Source organism: Oncorhynchus gorbuscha, linkage group LG23 (assembly GCF_021184085.1).
Source record: "Oncorhynchus gorbuscha isolate QuinsamMale2020 ecotype Even-year linkage group LG23, OgorEven_v1.0, whole genome shotgun sequence".
Lineage (NCBI taxonomy): Eukaryota > Metazoa > Chordata > Actinopteri > Salmoniformes > Salmonidae > Oncorhynchus > Oncorhynchus gorbuscha.
Genome location: NC_060195.1, coordinates 6,152,724 through 6,173,502, shown reverse-complemented (window position 1 = coordinate 6,173,502; position 20,779 = coordinate 6,152,724).

The window sequence follows — 20,779 nt, the reverse complement described above, 5'->3', positions numbered from 1 at the left end:
TCACCAAAGGGAGGGGGAGAGAGAGGGAGAAGAAGGGGGTGGCTATCATATACACACAGCATGATGAGGTCACAGCTTAACCAAGTAAATCATCTCTTCTCTGAGGAAGGGAAGAAAAGAACGACAGCACTATGTCCTCCATCTCTAGAAGTAGGGTTCCTCACCGAAAGCCTCACGCTATGCTATCATACAAGATGCACACACACACATCACATCACATCACATCTGCCTACACACTACTGTCCCCCCCCCCCCCCCCCCCCCACGTCTCACGGCATCCCATAGGGAAAGAGGCTCTATCTCTGAATGCAGGCACTCAACCATGCAGAAAAATGATTCTCTCCGTTCAGTCCTCCTCATACTGGTAGAAACGCAGCGTTGGTGATGATCCGTCACGGTCGATAAGCTGCCACTGCTGATCAGTTTTCAAAGACATCAAATTCTTACTTGTAAAATAACTGCAGATTAAAATGTAAATAGATGATGTAAACATGTAGCCGCTTCCCGTATCACATGGTCCTGGATGTAGACTTTAGGGTAAGGAATGAAGAGATGGTTTGATATAGTGTGCAGGGTAATCTGAGGACAATTCGATTGATCTTGACAACATCCACAGCATAGGAAAATAAGAGTATAGTATAAGTTGCAGTATGGTACATTGTCCACAGTGATTCTTGTCGCTCTTTATGGGAAATGAGAAATTAGTGATCAGAAAAAAATGAAACATGCCTAAAAAAAGGCCTAGTGAAGTAATTGATTTCGATAATGAAGGAACGATGTGCAATGCACAGTTAGATGTGGACGCCACAGACAGACCACGAGCTACAGCTCTGTAGTTGTGGTTTCTATAGTGATACGTTATTTGTGCTCCTACATTATAGTTGTTACTGTATGGACAGGAGGTCTCCTAATGACATTATAACCAAAGGACAGAACAGGAAAGGGGAAACGTCAGATTCAATCGACAACAATGTAAGTCATTTAAAAGTACAAAGAAGCATTTCATGTGGTTTATTTTGACACAGACAGTCACACCTTGTCAACGCACTCTATGTTAATATCTTGACCACATACTGGATATATTATCACCTTGTCAACGCACTCTATGTTAATATCTTGACCACATACTGTATATATTATTACCTTGTCAATATACTGTATATATTATTACCTTGTCAATATACTGTATATATTATTACCTTGTCAATATACTGTATATATTAATGTATTGTCAACGTACTGGATATATTATTACCTTGTCAATATACTGTATATATTATTACCTTGTCAATATACTGTATATATTAATGTATTGTCAACGTACTGGATATATTATTACCTTGTCAATATACTGTATATATTAATATCTTGTCACCATACTGGATATATTAATGTTGCATAGATTGAATAACAAATACATATGTATGGTAGTGGAGATATCATAAATATTTTAAGCCATAAACTGAATGAATCATAAACTGAGATCAGAAATCATATGCTTTCCCAAAACCCATATCAGTATCTGGAAATATATACTATTAAATATGGGTAACACTTTACAGTAATCCCATATCAGTATCTGGAGATACAGTATATACTATTAAATATGGGTAACACTTTGCAATAATCCCATATCAGTATCTGGAGATACAGTATATACTATTAAATATGGGTAACACTTTACAATAACGTACCTTTTATAAATCGTTTATAAAAGGTTTATAATTACGTTATTGGCGGTTATTTTTTAAAAGGGAACCATATTGTAAAGTGTTACGTAAAGTATATCGTATTTACAGTATGCAATTTCCTTTGTCAATATGCTCTACGTTCAAATATGAATGCTTTTTATTTATTTATTTTATTTTTTTATTTCACCTTTATTTAACCAGGTAGGCTAGTTGAGAACAGGTTCTCATTTGCAACTGCGACCTGGCCAAGATAAAGCATAGCAGTGTGAACAGACAACACAGAGTTACACATGGAGTAAACAATTAACAAGTCGATAACACAGAGAAAAAAGGGGAGTCTATATACAATGTGTGCAAAAGGCATGAGGAGGTAGGTGAATAATTACAATATTGCAGATTAACACTGGAGTGATAAATGATCATGTACAGGTAGAGATATTGGTGTGCATATACTGTACACCAGCAAAGGTGAATGATTTCTTGCCCGTTCATGCTGCTGAGAGGGAAAGATAGCCTTGCTGACTTTTGACAGTAGATTTCAATGTGCTGCAGCAGTGTGTCTCATCTTTCTCCTAGCCTCATGCTCTGTATATAAAGGGTTACATCCCAAATGGCACCCTATTCCCTATATAGTGCACTACTTTTGACCTGAGCCCTATGGGCCCTGGTCAAAAGTAGTGAACCAAATAGGGAACCGGATGCCATGTTTGTAGCGCAGCCTTATATACAGAGGAGAGGAGGAATTTACAGCTCTTGTAGCCACTACACTCAATGACTTATTCATATGCTGTGAGCCATCAATTGACCGTTATACTGACGGGCCAAGAAAATATTAAACAATACTCTCTCTCTCTCTCTCTCTCTCTCTCTCTCTCTCTCTCTCTCTCTCTCTCTCTCTCTCTCTCTCTCTCTCTCTCTCTCTCTCTCTCTCTCTCTCTCACTAAATGATAATGAATCAAGGCTAAAACAACATGATAATGAAGCAAAGCTAAACTAAATGACAATGAATCGCAAAGCTAAATTTAAATTAGAATGAATAAAAGCTGGAACTAAATTAGAATGAATCAAGACATATTGTTTTAGTCTTGATTCATTATCATTTTGTCTAAGCCTTGAATATTTGATCACCTCTCAAATATTTACTGTGCCTTCAGAAAGTATTCACACCCCTTGACTTTTCCACATGTTGTTGTGTCAGAAAGTGCGATTAAAATTGATTTTATTTAAATGTTTTGTCCAACGATATACTCAAAATACTATGTAATGTCAAAATGGATTTTTAAAAAAAAAACATTTGTAAAAAAAAAATTATATATATACATTTTTTTTTAAACACATCTTGATAAATATTCAACCCCCTGAGTCAATACATGTTCGAATCACCTTCGGCAGTGATTACAGCTGTGAGTCTTTCTGGGTAAGTCTATTTGAGCTTTGCACACCTGGACGGTAGAATGTTTGCACATGATTCTATTTGTAATTATTCAAGCTCTGTCAAGTTGGTTGTTCGTCATTGGTAGAAAGCCATGTTCAAGTCTTGCTGTAGATTTTCAAGAAGATTTACAAATCGGGAGTTTACATACACCTTAGCCAAATACATTTAAACTCAGTTTTTCCACAATTCCTAACATTTAATCCCAGTAAACATTCCCTGATTTAGGTCAGTTAGGATCACAACTTTATTTAATAGTAGAGAGAATGATTTATTTAAGCTTTTATTTCTTTCATCACATTCCCAGTGGGTCAGAAGTTTACATACACTCAATTTGTATTTGGTAGCATTGCCTTTAAATTGTTTAACTTGGGTCAAACGTTTTGGGTAGTCTTCCACAAGCTTCCCACATTAAGTTGGGTGAATTTTGGCCCATTCCTCCTGACAGAGCTGGTGTAACCGAGTCAGGCTTGTAGGCCTCCTTGCTCGCACACACTTTTTCAGTTCTGCCCACAAATTTTCTATAGGATTGAGGTTTTGTGATTGAGGGCTTTGTGATGGCCACTCCAATACCTTGACTTTGTTGTCCTTAAGCCATTTTGCCACAACTTTGGAAGTATGCTTGGGGTCATTGTTCATTTGGAAGACATATTTGCAACCAAGCTTCAACTTCCTGACTGATGTCTTGAGATGCTGCTTCAATATATCCACATAATTTTCCTTTCCTCATGATGCCATCTATTTTGTGAAGTGCACCAGTCCCTCTTGCAGCAAAGCACCCCCACAACATAATGCCTGCCACCCCCGTGCTTCACAGTTGGCATGGTGTTCTTCGGCTTGCAAGCCTCCCCCTTTTTCCTCCAAACATAACAATGGTCATTATGGCCAAACATAAATTATTTTTGTTTCATCAGACTAGAGGACATTTCTCAAAAAATTACGACCTTTGTCCCCATGCAAACCGTAGTCTGGATTTTTTTATGTCGGTTTTGGAGCAGTGGCTTCTTCCTTGCTGAGCGGCCTTTCAGGTTATTTTGTATATTTTTATTCAACCATGTTGGCCAGTTGAGAACAAGTTCTAATTTACAACTGTGCCCTGGCCAAGATAAAGCAAAGCAGTGCTACTCAAACAACAACAAAGTTACACATGGAATAAACAAGCGTACAGTCAATAACACGATAGAAAAAAATACGTCTATATACAGTGTGTGCAAATGGCGTGAGGAGGTAAGGCAATAAATAGATAATAGTAGCGAAGTAATTACAATTTAGCAAATTAACACTGGAGTGATAGCTGAGAGCCTTATTGGGGCGTCAGTGTAGCCTAGTGTTTAGAGTGTTGGGCTAGTAATTGAAAGGTTGCAAGTTCAAATCCCCAAGCTGACAATGTACAAATCTGTCGTTCTGCCCCTGAACAAGGCAGTTGGAGACTTATATTTATACCTATCCTCAATCTTGGATTGTAGGACTGCCGGGTTGTTAAGCATATCCCAGTTTAGGTCGCCTAACAGATGGAATTCTGAAGATAGATGGGGGAGCAATCAATTCACATATGGTGTCCAGTGCACAGCTGGGAGCTGAGGGGTGTCTATAACATATGACAGGTGGCAACAGTGAGAGACTTATTTCTGGAGAGATTATTTTTTTTAAATAGAAGCTCGAAGTGTTTGGGCACAGACCTGGAAAGTATGACAGAACTTTGCAAGCTATCTCTGAAGTAGATTGCAACTCCACCCCCTTTTGGCAGTTCTATCTTGACGGAAAATGTTGTAGTTGGGGATGGAAATCTCAGAATTTTTGGTGGCCTTCTTAAGCCAGGATTCAGACACGGCAAGGACATCAGGGTTGGCGGAGTGTGCTAAAGCAGTGAGTAAAACAAACTTAGGGAGGAGGCTTCTGATGTTAACATGCATGAAACCAAGGCTTTTGTGGTAACAGAAGTCAACAAATGAGAGCACCTGGGGAGATGCAGGGCCTGGGTTAACCTTCACATCACCTGAGGAACAGAGGAGGAGTAGGATGAGGGTACAGGCTAAAGGCTATCAAAACTGGTCATCTAGTGCGTTGAGGTCAGAGAATAAAAGGAGCAGATTTCTAGGCGCGGTAGGATAGATTCAGGGCATAATGTACAGACAGGGGTCTGGTAGGGTGCAAGTACACTGGAGGTAAACCTAATCTTTGAGTGGCAATAAGAGAGGTTGCATTTCTGGAGGCACTAGTTATGCTGGGTGAGGTCAACGCATGTGTGGGAGGTGGGTCAAAGGAGGTATCTGAGGCATGTTGAGTGGGACTAGAGGCTCCGCAGTAAACTAAAACAATGATAACTATCCTAAACAACAGTATACAAGGCATATTGACATTAGAGAGAGACATAAAGCGAGGCATAAAGCAGTCACGGGTGTTGATTGGGAGAGCTAGCTAAGACAACAACGGTTAAGACAACAACAACAGGTAAAATGGCGATGAATGTGCAGAGAGGGTCATTTAACTACACACGGCCTGAGTTCGAGGCTGGGGCCGACAGAAAAATATTTCTGTGAATTATTGAACAGTCCAGCAGGCATCAGCTATGTAGACAAGTGATCATAGGGTCCAGTGAACAGCAACAGATGAAACAGGGAAGCCGCTGGGTAGTTGTTATTATGCTAGCAAGTGGGAGACACGGCGTCCAAAAAAAGCTAGCAGGCCGGGGCTAGTAGAACGTCAGGCAAAGGCCGGTTGAGGACACAACAGATGGAGTTACATTGGCAGACCAGTCGTGATGGAACGGCCGGGCTCCGTGTCGACAGAGGGGTCCTGGTCAGTTGGCAAAAGAGGTATTGTAGCTGGAGTAATTTAGTTTGCTATCCGGGAGATGCGCCTGGCTCGCGGCTAACTGGTACTAGCTTCGGGATAAAGGCGCTAGCCAATATAGCCACTCGGTGGCAGCGCTGATCCGATGCAAAGGCCCAGAGCTTACGGCAAGAAACCAGTGGAGTATTGGAGCCGAGTGAGCCGAGTGATCACTGAGCAGGCCAATAGGTGGGCCTGGCTCAAAGCACTTCTCGCACCAAAGTACGTTCATCTCTAGGAGACAGAACGTGTCTCCTTCCTGAGCGGTATGACGGCTGTGTGGTCCCATGGTGTTTATACTTGCATACTGTTGTTTGTACAGATGAAAGGGTTACCTTCAGGCGTTTGGAAATTGCTCCCAAGGATGAACCTGACTTGTGGAAGTCTACAAGTTTCATTCTGGATGTCTTGGCTGATTTCTTTTGATTTTACCAAGATGTCAAGCAAAGAGGCATTGAGTTTGAAGGTAGGCCTTGAAATACATCCACAGGTACACCTCCAATTGACTCAAATGATTTGCCTATCAGAAGCTTCTAAAGCAATGACATCACTTTCTGGAATTTTATTTAATTTTAAGCTCTTTAAAGGCACAGTCAACTTAGTGTATGTAAACTTCTGACCCACTTGAATTGTGATCCTGTGAATTATAAGTGAAATAATCTGTCTGCAAACAATTGTTGGAAAAATGACTTGTGTCAATGCACAAAGTAGATGTCCTAACAGACTTGCCAAAACTATAGTTTGTTAACAAGAAATTTGTGGAGTGGTTGAAAAACAAGGTTTAATGCCTCAAACCTAAGTGTATGTAAACTTCTGACTTCAACTGTAAGTCAAACCTGTAGCTATGCAACTACGGAACATTCAATGTCATCTTGGCAAGCAACTCTGTTGTCTATTTGTCCTTGTGCTTTAGGTCCTGCTGAAAGGTGAATTTGTGTTCCAGTGTCTGTTGGAAAGCAGACTGAACCTGATTTTTGTCTTGGATTTTGCCTGTTCTTAGCTGTATTCCGTTTATTTTTTTATCATAAAAGACTCCCTAGTCCTTGCCGATGACAAGCACACTTATAACATGATGCAGCCACCACCATGCTTGAAAATATGAAGAGTGGTACTCGGTGATGTGTTGTGTTGGAGTTGTCCTAAACATAACGCTCTGTATTCAGGACATAAATTAAAACGTTTTGCAGTTTTACTTTAGTGTCTTCTTGCAAACAGGATGCGTTTTGGATTATTTTTTCATGTACAGGCTTCCTTCTCTTCACTCTGTCATTTAGGTTAGTATTGCGGAGTAACTACAATGTTGTTGATCCATCCTCAGTTTTTTCCTATCACATCCCTTCAACTACGGAGCTGTGAGGGGAACGGCACCTCAGTACCTCCAGGCTCTGATCAGGCCCTACACCCAAACAAGGGCACTGCGTTCATCCACCTCTGGCCTGCTCGCCTCCCTACCACTGAGGAAGTACAGCTCCCGCTCAGCCCAGTCAAAACTGTTCGCTGCCCTGGCCCCCCCAATGGTGGAACAAACTCCCTCACGACGCCAGGACAGCGGAGTCAATCACCACCTTCCGGAGACACCTGAAACCCCACCTCTTTAAGGAATACCTAGGATAGGATAAGTAATCCCTCTCACCCCCCCCCCCCTTAAGTTTTAGATGCACTATTGTAAAGTGACTGTTCCACTGGATGTCATAAGGTGAATGCACCAATTTGTAAGTCGCTCTGGATAAGAGCGTCTGCTAAATGACTTAAATGTAAAATGTAAATGTATAACTCTGTAACTGTTTTAAAGTCACCATTGGCCTCATGGTGAAATCCCTGAGCGGTTTCCTTCCTCTCACGCATCTGAGTTAGGTTTCCTTTCCTACGCATCTGAGTTAGGTTTCCTTTCCTGAGCGGTTTCCTTCCTCTCACGCATCTGAGTTAACCTCTTGCTCCTACCTGACACGCAGGCGTCCCATCTAGACATCTGGAAATGCAAATGCACTACGCTAAATGCTAATAGTACTAGTTAAAACTCAAACGTTCATTAAAATACACATGCAGGGTATTGAATTAAAGCTACACTCGTTGTGAATCCAGGCAACAAGTCAGATTTTTAAAATGCTTTTCGGCGAAAGCATGAGAAGCTATTATCTGATAGCATGTAATACCCCAAAAGACCCGCAGGGGACGTAAACAAAATAATTAGCATAGTCGTCGCTACACAAACCGCACAAATAAAATATAAAACATTCATTACCTTTGACCATCTTCTTTGTTGGCACTCCTAGATGTCCCATAATCACTATTGGGACTTTTTTTCAATTAAATCGGTCCATATATAGCCTAGATATCGATCTATGAAGACTGTGTGATAAACGGAAAAAATAGCGTCTTATAACGTAACGTCATTTTTTTTCATTAAAAAAGTCGACGATAAACTTTCACAAAACACTTCGAAATACTTTTGTAATGCAACTTTAGGTATTAGTAAACGTTAATAAGCAATCAAGTTGATGACGTGGCGAAGTATATTCTTTAGCTGTCAGTCTGGAAATAATGTCCGGGTAAATCTCAACCAAAATATCCGGTCGGAGACTTGAACAAATGGCTTGTCTCTTCTTTGTTTGACCAAGAAACAAAGCCTAGGCAAATGACAAGACTGTTGACATCGTGTGGAAACTGTAGGTATTGCAACCTCAGCCCCATTTATTGTGGTTCGCCTTTATCAATGGGTTGAAGTGGCGGATGGATATATATTTCCATTTTCAGTGATCAGATTCTCCTGCGCTTTTCGATGAAACGTACGTTCTGTTATAGTCACAGCCGTGATTTAACCAGTTTTATAAACGTCTGAGTGTTTTCTATCCACACATACTAATCATATGCATATACTATATTCCTGGCATGAGCAGCAGGGCGCTGAAATGTTGCACGATTTTTAACAGAATGTTCGGAAAAGTAGGGGGTAGGAGTAACAGGTTAAGTTTACTTTCCTGAGCGGTTTCCTTCCTCTCGCGCATCTGAGTTAGGTTTACTTTCCTACGCATCTGAGTTAGGTTTACTTTCCTACGCATCTGAGTTAGGTTTACTTTCCTACGCATCTGAGTTAGGTTTACTTTCCTACGCATCTGAGTTAGGTTTACTTTCCTACGCATCTGAGTTAGGTTTAATTTCCTGAGCGGTTTCCTTCCTCTCGCGCATCTGAGTTAGGTTTAATTTCCTGAGCGGTTTCCTTCCTCTCACGCATCTGAGTGAGGTTTACTTTCCTGGGCGGTTTCCTTCCTCTCGCGCATCTGAGTTAGGACGGACACGTCTATCTTTGTATTGTATACTGGGTGTATTGGTACACCATCCATAGTGTAATTAATAACTTCACCATGCTCAAAGGGACATTCAATGTCTGCCTTTGTTGTTTTTACCCATCTACCAATAGGTGCCCTTCTTTGTGAGGCAATGGAAAACCTCCCTGGTCTTTGTTGTTGAATATGTGTTGGAAATTCACTGTTTGACCGAGGGACCTTACAGATAATTGTATGTGTGGTGGTACAGAGTTGAGGTAGTCATTCGAAAATCATGTTAACTGTACCTTTTAAACCTCTAGTCAACAGAACTGTATCTCTTCTCATAGAGCAAGGTTGAGGTCAATTTCATTTAAATCCTGTCAATTCAGGAAATATACTGACATTCACATTCAAATTATCTTCATTGCTTCTTATTGGAGAAACATTTTGACTTGGAATTTCATTTACTTTCTGAATTGACTGGAATTGAAATGGAATTGACCCCAACCATGTCATATAGCATAGCTCCCTTAGATTTGATGCTACTGTGACTTTAATTTCCATCATACAGTACATTTTTATTTTTAAAAAACCAAATAGAAAAAGTAGGAGCAGTAAGATTTGTTTCATATGTTTAATACATTGTATGCTGCATGTTAAATCTATGCAAGTAACAGCAGGGATGCCAGGTCACGTGTGGAGAACAAGGATCATTATTTTTTATGTTTCTGCCCCTTCTATCTAACTATATCCAAGGGGGCCACAGATATTAAATTATTAAACAGGAATTCTCCCTCTGTAAAGTATCATCGAATAACTTAACATTTCTAGACTTCATGTACAAAAGTATTGTACTGCGTATACTGTAACGTATTCGGAATGAAACGTTCCACTGATGAAGTTTTCAATAAGTGTAATACTTTACAATAGGTAACACATTTACACGTGTAGGACCAGTTTCACAGACAGGGCGTCGATTAAGCCAGGAGTTCGGCCTTAATGTGTACTAGTTAAACTAGGACATTTAAGTATCTTTCATGAACGTGGCTTAAATTTGGCTTAGTTCGTTGGAGACTATGGAGTCATGGAGTAAGGTACATAAGTCTAAATGCTTTAGTTCGTTGGAGACTATGGAGTCATGGAGTAAGGTAAGTAAGTCTAAATGCTTAGTTCGTTGGAGACTATGAAGTCATGGAGTAAGGTAAGTAAGTCTAAATGCTTAGTTCGTTGGAGACTATGAAGTCATGGAGTAAGGTAAGTAAACCTAAATGCTTAGTTCGTTGGAGACTATGGAGTCATGGAGTAAGGTAAGTAAGTCTAAATGCTTAGTTCGTTGGAGACTATGGAGTCATGGAGTAAGGTAAGTAAACCTAAATGCTTAGTTCGTTGGAGACTATGGAGTCATGGAGTAAGGTAAGTAAACCTAAATGCTTAGTTCGTTGGAGACTATGGAGTCATGGAGTAAGGTATATAAGTCTAAATGCTTAGTTCGTTGGAGACTATGGAGTCATGGAGTAAGGTATATAAGTCTAAATGCTTAGTTCGTTGGAGACTATGGAGTCATGGAGTAAGGTAAGTAAGTCTAAATGCTTAGTTCGTTGGAGACTATGGAGTCATGGAGTAAGGTAAGTAAGTCTAAATGCTTAGTTCGTTGGAGACTATGGAGTCATGGAGTAAGGTAAGTAAGTCTAAATGCTTAGTTCGTTGGAGACTATGGAGTCATGGAGTAAGGTACATAAGTCTAAATGCTTTAGTTCGTTGGAGACTATGGAGTCATGGAGTAAGGTAAGTAAACCTAAATGAGAACACCTATGTTATGCCTGATTAGGTTAAGTATGAGCACATTGCTGTTGGTTTCCTCTCTGAAACTGGGCAACAATGTTTGAAAAACTCTAAATTGGGTGTGGTTACGGTACTCCTCAGCATCAGGAGTTGATGGAAAACCAGTTGATATGGTTACAGTACTCCTCAGCATCAGGAATTGATGGAGAACCAGTTGTTATGGTTACGGTACTCCTCAGCATCAGGAGTTGATGGAGAACCAGTTGTTATGGTTACGGTACCCCTCAGCATCAGGAGTTGATGGAGAACCAGTTGTTATGGTTACGGTACCCCTCAGCATCAGGAGTTGATGGAGAACCAGTTGTTATGGTTATGGTACCCCTCAGCATCAGGAGTTGATGGAGAACCAGTTGTTATGGTTACGGTACCCCTCAGCATCAGGAGTTGATGAAGAACCAGTTGTTATGGTTACAGTACTCCTCAGCATCAGGAGTTGATGGAGAACCAGTTGTTATGGTTACGGTACTCCTCAGCATCAGGAGTTGATGGAGAACCAGTTGTTATGGTTACGGTACCCCTCAGCATCAGGAGTTGATGGAGAACCAGTTGTTATGGTTACGGTACCCCTCAGCATCAGGAGTTGATGGAGAACCAGTTGTTATGGTTACGGTACTCCTCAGCATCAGGAGTTGATGGAGAACCAGTTGTTATGGTTACGGTACTCCTCAGCATCAGGAGTTGATGGAGAACCAGTTGTTATGGTTACGGTACTCCTCTGCATCAGGAGTTGATGGAGAACCAGTTGTTATGGTTACGGTACTCCTCAGCATCAGGAGTTGATGGAGAACCAGTTGTCATGGTTACGGTACCCCTCAGCATCAGGGGTTGATGGAAAACCAGTTGTTATGGTTACAGTACTCCTCAGCATCAGGAGTTGATGGACACTTGATGGGAACATGACATCCATCTAACCAGCCAATCACTCCTGGGAAGTGTACCATATTCATAGAATTGCACTTTATAGTTGGCTTGGCCAGCAGCATCAGGAAACTAGATGTAAAGATTCCTCAGTTCACAAAATGGCCCCTGCAGACTTTATAGTTGGCTTGGCCAGCAGCATCAGGAAACAAGATGTAAAGACTCCTTAGTTCACAAAATGGCCCCCTGCAGACTTTATAGTTGGCTTGGCCAGCAGCATTGGGAAACTAGATGTAAAGACTCCTAAGTTCACAAAATGGCCCCCTGCAGACTTTATAGTTGGCTTGGCCAGCAGCATCAGGAAACTAGATGTAAAGACTCCTCAGTTCACAAAATGGCCCCCTGCAGACTTTATAGTTGGCTTGGCCAGCAGCATCGGGAAACTAGATGTAAAGACTCCTCAGTTCACAAAATGGCCCCCTGCAGACTTTATAGTTGGCTTGGCCAGCAGCATCAGGAAACTAGATGTAAAGACTCCTCAGTTCACAAAATGGCCCCCTGCAGACTTTATAGTTGGTTTGGCCAGGAGCATCAGGAAACTAGATGTAAAGACTCCTCAGTTCACAAAATGGCCCCCTGCAGACTTTATAGTTGGCTTGGCCAGCAGCATCGGGAAACTAGATGTAAAGACTCCTCAGTTCACAAAATGGCCCCCTGCAGACTTTATAGTTGGCTTGGCCAGGAGCATTAGGAAACTAGATGTAAAGACTCCTCAGTTCACAAAATGGCCCCCTGCAGACTTTATAGTTGGCTTGGCCAGCAGCATCAGGAAACTAGATGTAAAGACTCCTCAGTTCACAAAATGGCCCCCTGCAGACTTTATAGTTGGCTTGGCCAGGAGCATCAGGAAACTAGATGCAAAGACTCCTCAGTTCACAAAATGGCCCCCTGCAGACTTTATAGTTGGCTTGGCCAGGAGCATCAGGAAACTAGATGTAAAGACTCCTCAGTTCACAAAATGGCCCCCTGCAGACTTTGAACTATTCTACACACAGTTGCGTCACTGGCACCACACAAATCACCAGTTTCACGATGAATGATTCCAGATGCCAAAAACCTCAAAGTGATCAGAACTTGGAGAGAATTGGGTAATGACTATCCCCTTTGAGACAGAGAGGAAATTCTAGGCTCAAGCAAAGATATTATCTCCAATACATTTTCTTTGTACATACGAAAGTGGTCTCGAAAAGCTATTTCATCAAAGTATAGTTTAATGGATTACTCCTATACACAAGTACTAGTCTGGCTGGCCTCTGTAGTGCATGTTGGTCTTCAATTAGATATTACAAATAGTCCAGGCTCCCTCACAAACAGCACTGAAGCAGAAGTTAAACCTGCCTCTTTGAAAGATTAATTTAAGCTTTAATTTAGTCCTGGAGTAGCTCTAATCCTCCCTCTTGCAATCGACTTGGTTTAATCCAGAACAGGCTAAATCGATGACTATTTTAAGATAAGTCTGTGCAAGACTCTTTGAGATAAGACAGCTCAAAACAGGCATTTTAGTCTGGGACGAGGGCTTAATCCTTGTGTGTGAAACCGGCCCGTAACTTAAGGGTCAGTCCTAAAGCAACTGTATCCTATGGGGCGGCAGGGTAGCCTAGTGGTTAGAGTTTTGGACTAGTAGCCGAAAGGTTGCAAGTTCAAATACCCCCAACTGACAAGGTACAAATCTGTTGTTCTGCCCCTGAACAGGCAGTTAACCCACTGTTCCTAGGCTGTCATTGAAAATAAGAATTTGTTCTTAACTGACTTGCCTGGTTAAATAAAGGTAAATGCTGGTCTCATTTTCCTAAATAAAAATGATTTATTTTTTGTCCACGGGAGACGTCTTAATCACGAGACCATGATACGTTGTTACCCTTTCATAATTACCCCATGTAGTCTTAGCTACAACACTAATCGATGAGATCTAATTATCTAAGGGCAACACTACAAGCCTCCTTGAATAAATATGTTCTGCACTGACCTATTCAAAGTTATGTTTCTATAAAGTGATGTTTTCTTCACTGACTTTTATTTCACCTATATTGTATTTGTATTTATTATGGATCCCCATTAGCTGCTGGAAAAGCAGCAGCTACTCTTCCTGGGGTCCAGCAAAATTAGGACACTTTGTACAGTTAATACAAAATTGATACAGCTAAGTCAATCTTAGATGTTAAGTCCCCTCCCTATTTGAGTGGTTCTGAGAAGCCCCACCTGTCTGCTCTTCTCCACCACTCTGTCAGTGGACCTGACTTCAAGTGTCAGGTTTCACACCCCACTTTTGTGTAGGGAGAGACATGTCACCTTTTCTGGCCTTTCCTGACAGAACCCAGCCCGGGAGACTACATATGAAAGGTGACAGTCTAGTAAATCCAGAAATCGGCGTTTCATCCTGCTGTGATTCGCCGCCGAATTTAGAGCTCTCAATATGAAAAGATACTAAATCATTTTGTAGAATTGAAATTCGATCACTTGACCACATGACCAAGAGGGACGATATCTACACAACACTAAACAATACATTAATTGGAGTATAACAGTGACAAATGGTGCCCACAAACTGTTAGGACCTACATAAAGCCATCCAAACAACAGAGTCACAACGACAGTCCCAACACCATACCACTGCTACACCTGGCTATTAGCAGAGCCTTGTCTTGCAGCGAAACAGTTCATTCAGCCTCATTTACTGCCTTTAAAAAAACATAGCTGATATGGCTGAGTTGATAAAACAAATGTGGTTCCTTCCTACAATTGAGACAAACTATGGCATAAGGGGACAACGAGCGGATAAGAGGCAAGCCATCATTTCGAATAAGTAATTTATGAGCGAGCTCGGACAGACATAGTCAATATAACTATTTGTTCAGCCGTTCTTACAGTATTCTCCCTGTACCGGAAGTCAGAACCGCAGGATAAATATAGGGGGCATATAAGCAGACAATGAAAGCTCTTACAATATTCAATGATGACATTTATCTAAAACAGGCTATAGGCTACATGTGCCTCACCAAGTCAGAACAGTAGGCTAAATGATGAGGGGAAATGGGCCAAATGATTAGGGTGAGGCACCGGGGCTACTAACAGCTTGCTACACAACATACACTTAGTATTACTTTCTTAGCTACAGTCTACACATCTCCCTGGCATATTACATCATTTATGCAGCAGCATACAATACATTTTTGGACTCACCTTGTTGTGCTGGGCTCAGTTGAACAGGAAGGTGGCGCAGTGGTCCTTCGTGGGCAAATGTTGTCATCAAAGTCTGGCATTCTCTGAAAAAAAACAAGGTCAAATCATGATGTTGGAGCTCTAGAAAGAGGCCCGAGTTGGATGATTGTTTAAAACTTTCCCAGTCGAAGCTTGTTTTTTTCCGAGTTCCCAGTTGTCTTGAACTCACTGAAGTCTAAGATTTCACAGTTCTGAGTTCCCAGTTGTCTTGAACTCGCTGAAGTCTAAGATTTCACAGTTCTGTGTTCCCAGTTGTCTTGAACTCACTGAAGTCTAAGATTTCACAGTTCTGTGTTCCCAGTTGTCTTGAACTCACTGAAGTCTAAGATTTCACAGTTCTGAGTTCCCAGTTGTCTTGAACTCACTGAAGTCTAAGATTTCACAGTTCTGTGTTCCCAGTTGTCTTGAACTCACTGAAGTCTAAGATTTCACAGTTCTGTGTTCCCAGTTGTCTTGAACTCACTGAAGTCTAAGATTTCACAGTTCTGAGTTTCCAGGTGTTCTGAAAGTGGCAGAAGTCATGCTGGATTGACAGCATGGCCAATGTTGAATGTTTATCCTTTTAAGCTTGGAGAAGAGACCCTTAAACCCAGACTTGGACGACACACCCCCTCCACAGAATAGCAGGTTAGTGATTGCTTTGCAATGCTTGCAGTTAGCCATGGATTCCTTCCAAACCACTCATTGATGAATTTGCGATTTCCAACTTGTTGTGTAATGCTTATGCCCAATGTCAGATGAGCACCAATACATTTTATCTATAATTTCTCTTCATAATTCCTCTTCATATGACAAGGATGGAAAAGGATTTGCCAGTATATTGTTGACTTGAATCATGATGATGATTGCTAGCATGCTAGCTAAGATTTTGAAAGTATGATGTCCAATCAAAGCTACTGTAGATATAACGTGATATGACGTCATTTTTATCTGTGGCCAATAACCTTGAGCCTTTTTGGATGGGCACTATGGCAGCACCCAATGGGCTTGAATTTTCTTCCCGTATAATTTATGGTGACGTAGTGTCCCTATGAGTGACAGAACACTGAGGCAATCACAGCGCAACAAGACAACATTACCATCCCCTATGCTCCGTCTTTTCCACTGGCTGCCCCACCACCACAGAAAGCACTGAGCTGGGCTGAAACACCTGCATTTTGGAGCTGCCTTGACTAAAGAAAGCACTGAGCTGGGCTGAAACACATGCATTTTGGAGCTGCCGTAACTAAAGAAAGCACTGAGCTGGGCTGAAACACCTGCATTTTGGAGCTGCCTTAACTAAAGAAAGCACTGAGCTGGGCTGAAACACCTGCATTTTGGAGCTGCCTTAACTAAAGAAAGCAATGAGCTGGGCTGAAACACCTGCATTTTGGAGCTGCCGTAACTAAAGAAAGCACTGAGCTGGACTGAAACACATGCATTTTGGAGCTGCCTTAACTAAAGAAAGCACTGAGCTGGGCTGAAACACCTGCATTTTGGAGCTGCCTTAACTAAAGAAAGCAATGAGCTGGGCTGAAACACCTGCAGTTTGGAGCTGCCTTGACTAAAGAAAGCACTGAGCTGGGCTGAAACACCTGCATTTTGGAGCTGCCTTAACTAAAGAAAGCACTGAGCTGGGCTGAAACACCTGCATTTTGGAGCTGCCTTAACTAAAGAAAGCACTGAGCTGGGCTGAAACACATGCATTTTGGAGCTGCCTTAACTAAAGAAAGCACTGAGCTAGGCTGAAACACCTGCATTTTGGAGCTGCCTTAACTAAAGAAAGCACTGAGCTGGGCTGAAACACCTGCATTTTGGAGCTGCCTTGACTAAAGAAAGCACTGAGCTGGGCTTAAACACATGCATTTTGGAGCTGCCTTAACTAAAGAAAGCACTGAGCTGGGCTGAAACACCTGCATTTTGGAGCTGCCTTGACTAAAGAAAGCACTGAGCTGGGCTGAAACACCTGCATTTTGGAGCTGCCTTAACTAAAGAAAGCACTGAGCTGGGCTGAAACACCTGCATTTTGGAGCTGCCTTGACTAAAGAAAGCACTGAGCTGGGCTGAAACACCTGCATTTTGGAGCTGCCTTAACTAAAGAAAGCACTGAGCTGGGCTGAAACACCTGCATTTTGGAGCTGCCTTGACTAAAGAAAGCACTGAGCTGGGCTGAAACACCTGCATTTTGGAGCTGCCTTAACTAAAGAAAGCACTGAGCTGGGCTGAAACACCTGCATTTTGGAGCTGCCTTGACTAAAGAAAGCACTGAGCTGGGCTGAAACACCTGCATTTTGGAGCTGCCTTGACTAAAGAAAGCACTGAGCTGGGCTGAAACACCTGCATTTTGGAGCTGCCTTAACTAAAGAAAGCACTGAGCTGGGCTGAAACACATGCATTTTGGAGCTGCCTTAACTAAAGAAAGCACTGAGCTAGGCTGAAACACCTGCATTTTGGAGCTGCCTTAACTAAAGAAAGCACTGAGCTGGGCTGAAACACCTGCATTTTGGAGCTGCCTTGACTAAAGAAAGCACTGAGCTGGGCTGAAACACCTGCATTTTGGAGCTGCCTTGACTAAAGAAAGCACTGAGCTGGGCTGAAACACCTGCATTTTGGAGCTGCCTTAACTAAAGAAAGCACTGAGCTGGGCTGAAACACCTGCATTTTGGAGCTGCCTTGACTAAAGAAAGCACTGAGCTGGGCTGAAACACCTGCATTTTGGAGCTGCCTTGACTAAAGAAAGCACTGAGCTGGGCTGAAACACATGCATTTTGGAGCTGCCTTGACTAAAGAAAGCACTGAGCTGGGCTGAAACACCTGCATTTTGGAGCTGCCTTAACTAAAGAAAGCACTGAGCTGGGCTGGAACACATGCATTTTGGAGCTGCCTTAACTAAAGAAAGCACTGAGCTGGGCTGAAACACACGCATTTTGGAGCTGCCTTGACTAAAGAAAGCACTGAGCTGGGCTGAAACACATGCATTTCGGAGCTGCCTTAACTAAAGAAAGCACTGAGCTGGGCTGAAACACCTGCATTTTGGAGCTGCCTTAACTAAAGAAAGCACTGAGCTGGGCTGAAACACCTGCATTTTGGAGCTGCCTTAACTAAAGAAAGCACTGAGCTGGGCTGAAACACCTGCATTTTGGAGCTGCCTTAACTAAAGAAAGCACTGAGCTGGGCTGAAACACATGCATTTTGGAGCTGCCTTAACTAAAGAAAGCACTGAGCTGGGCTGAAACACCTGCATTTTGGAGCTGCCTTAACTAAAGAAAGCACTGAGCTGGGCTGAAACACCTGCATTTTGGAGCTGCCTTGACTAAAGAAAACACTGAGCTGGGCTGAAACACCTGCATTTTGGAGCTGCCTTGACTAAAGAAAGCACTGAGCTGGGCTGAAACACATGCATTTCGGAGCTGCCTTAACTAAAGAAAGCACTGAGCTGGGCTGAAACACCTGCATTTTGGAGCTGCCTTAACTAAAGAAAGCACTGAGCTGGGCTGAAACACCTGCATTTTGGAGCTGCCTTAACTAAAGAAAGCACTGAGCTGGGCTGAAACACCTGCATTTTGGAGCTGCCTTAACTAAAGAAAGCACTGAGCTGGGCTGAAACACATGCATTTTGGAGCTGCCTTAACTAAAGAAAGCACTGAGCTGGGCTGAAACACCTGCATTTTGGAGCTGCCTTAACTAAAGAAAGCACTGAGCTGGGCTGAAACACCTGCATTTTGGAGCTGCCTTGACTAAAGAAAACACTGAGCTGGGCTGAAACACCTGCATTTTGGAGCTGCCTTAACTAAAGAAAACACTGAGCTGGGCTGAAACACCTGCATTTTGGAGCTGCCTTAACTAAAGAAAACACTGAGCTGGGCTGAAACACCTGCATTTTGGAGCTGCCTTAACTAAAGAAAACACTGAGCTGGGCTGAAACACCTGCATTTTGGAGCTGCCTTGACTAAAGAAAGCACTGAGCTGGGCTGAAACACCTGCATTTTGGAGCTGCCTTAACTAAAGAAAGCAATGAGCTGGGCTGAAACACATGCATTTTGGAGCTGCCTTAACTAAAGAAAGCACTGAGCTGGGCTGAAACACCTGCATTTTGGAGCTGCCTTGACTAAAGAAAGCACTGAGCTGGGCTGAAACACCTGCATTTTGGAGCTGCCTTGACTAAAGAAAGCACTGAGCTGGGCTGAAACACCTGCATTTTGGAGCTGCCTTAACTAAAGAAAGCACTGAGCTGGGCTGAAACACCTGCATTTTGGAGCTGCCTTAACTAAAGAAAGCACTGAGCTGGGCTGAAACACCTGCATTTTGGAGCTGCCTTGACTAAAGAAAGCACTGAGCTGGGCTGAAACACATGCATTTTGGAGCTGCCTTGACTAAAGAAAGCACTGAGCTGGGCTGAAACACCTGCATTTTGGAGCTGCCTTAACTAAAGAAAGCACTGAGCTGGGCTGAAACACCTGCATTTTGGAGCTGCCTTGACTAAAGAAAACACTGAGCTGGGCTGAAACACCTGCATTTTGGAGCTGCCTTGACTAAAGAAAGCACTGAGCTGGGCTGAAACACATGCATTTCGGAGCTGCCTTAACTAAAGAAAGCACTGAGCTGGGCTGAAACACCTGCATTTTGGAGCTGCCTTAACTAAAGAAAGCACTGAGCTGGGCTGAAACACCTGCATTTTGGAGCTGCCTTAACTAAAGAAAGCACTGAGCTGGGCTGAAACACCTGCATTTTGGAGCTGCCTTAACTAAAGAAAGCACTGAGCTGGGCTGAAACACATGCATTTTGGAGCTGCCTTAACTAAAGAAAGCACTGAGCTGGGCTGAAACACCTGCATTTTGGAGCTGCCTTAACTAAAGAAAGCACTGAGCTGGGCTGAAACACCTGCATTTTGGAGCTGCCTTGACTAAAGAAAACACTGAGCTGGGCTGAAACACCTGCATTTTGGAGCTGCCTTAACTAAAGAAAACACTGAGCTGGGCTGAAACACCTGCATTTTGGAGCTGCCTTAACTAAAGAAAACACTGAGCTGGGCTGAAACACCTGCATTTTGGAGCTGCCTTAACTAAAGAAAACACTGAGCTGGGCTGAAACACCTGCATTTTGGAGCTGCCTTGACTAAAGAAAGCACTGAGCTGGGCTGAAACACCTGCATTTTGGAGCTGCCTTAACTAAAGAAAGCAATGAGCTGGGCTGAAACACATGCATTTTGGAGCTGCCTTAACTAAAGAAAGCACTGAGCTGGGCTGAAACACCTGCATTTTGGAGCTGCCTTGACTAAAGAAAGCACTGAGCTGGGCTGAAACACCTGCATTTTGGAGCTGCCTTGACTAAAGAAAGCACTGAGCTGGGCTGAAACACCTGCATTTTGGAGCTGCCTTAACTAAAGAAAGCACTGAGCTGGGCTGAAACACCTGCATTTTGGAGCTGCCTTAACTAAAGAAAGCACTGAGCTGGGCTGAAACACCTGCATTTTGGAGCTGCCTTGACTAAAGAAAGCACTGAGCTGGGCTGAAACACCTGCATTTTGGAGCTGCCTTGACTAAAGAAAGCACTGAGCTGGGCTGAAACACCTGCATTTTGGAGCTGCCTTGACTAAAGAA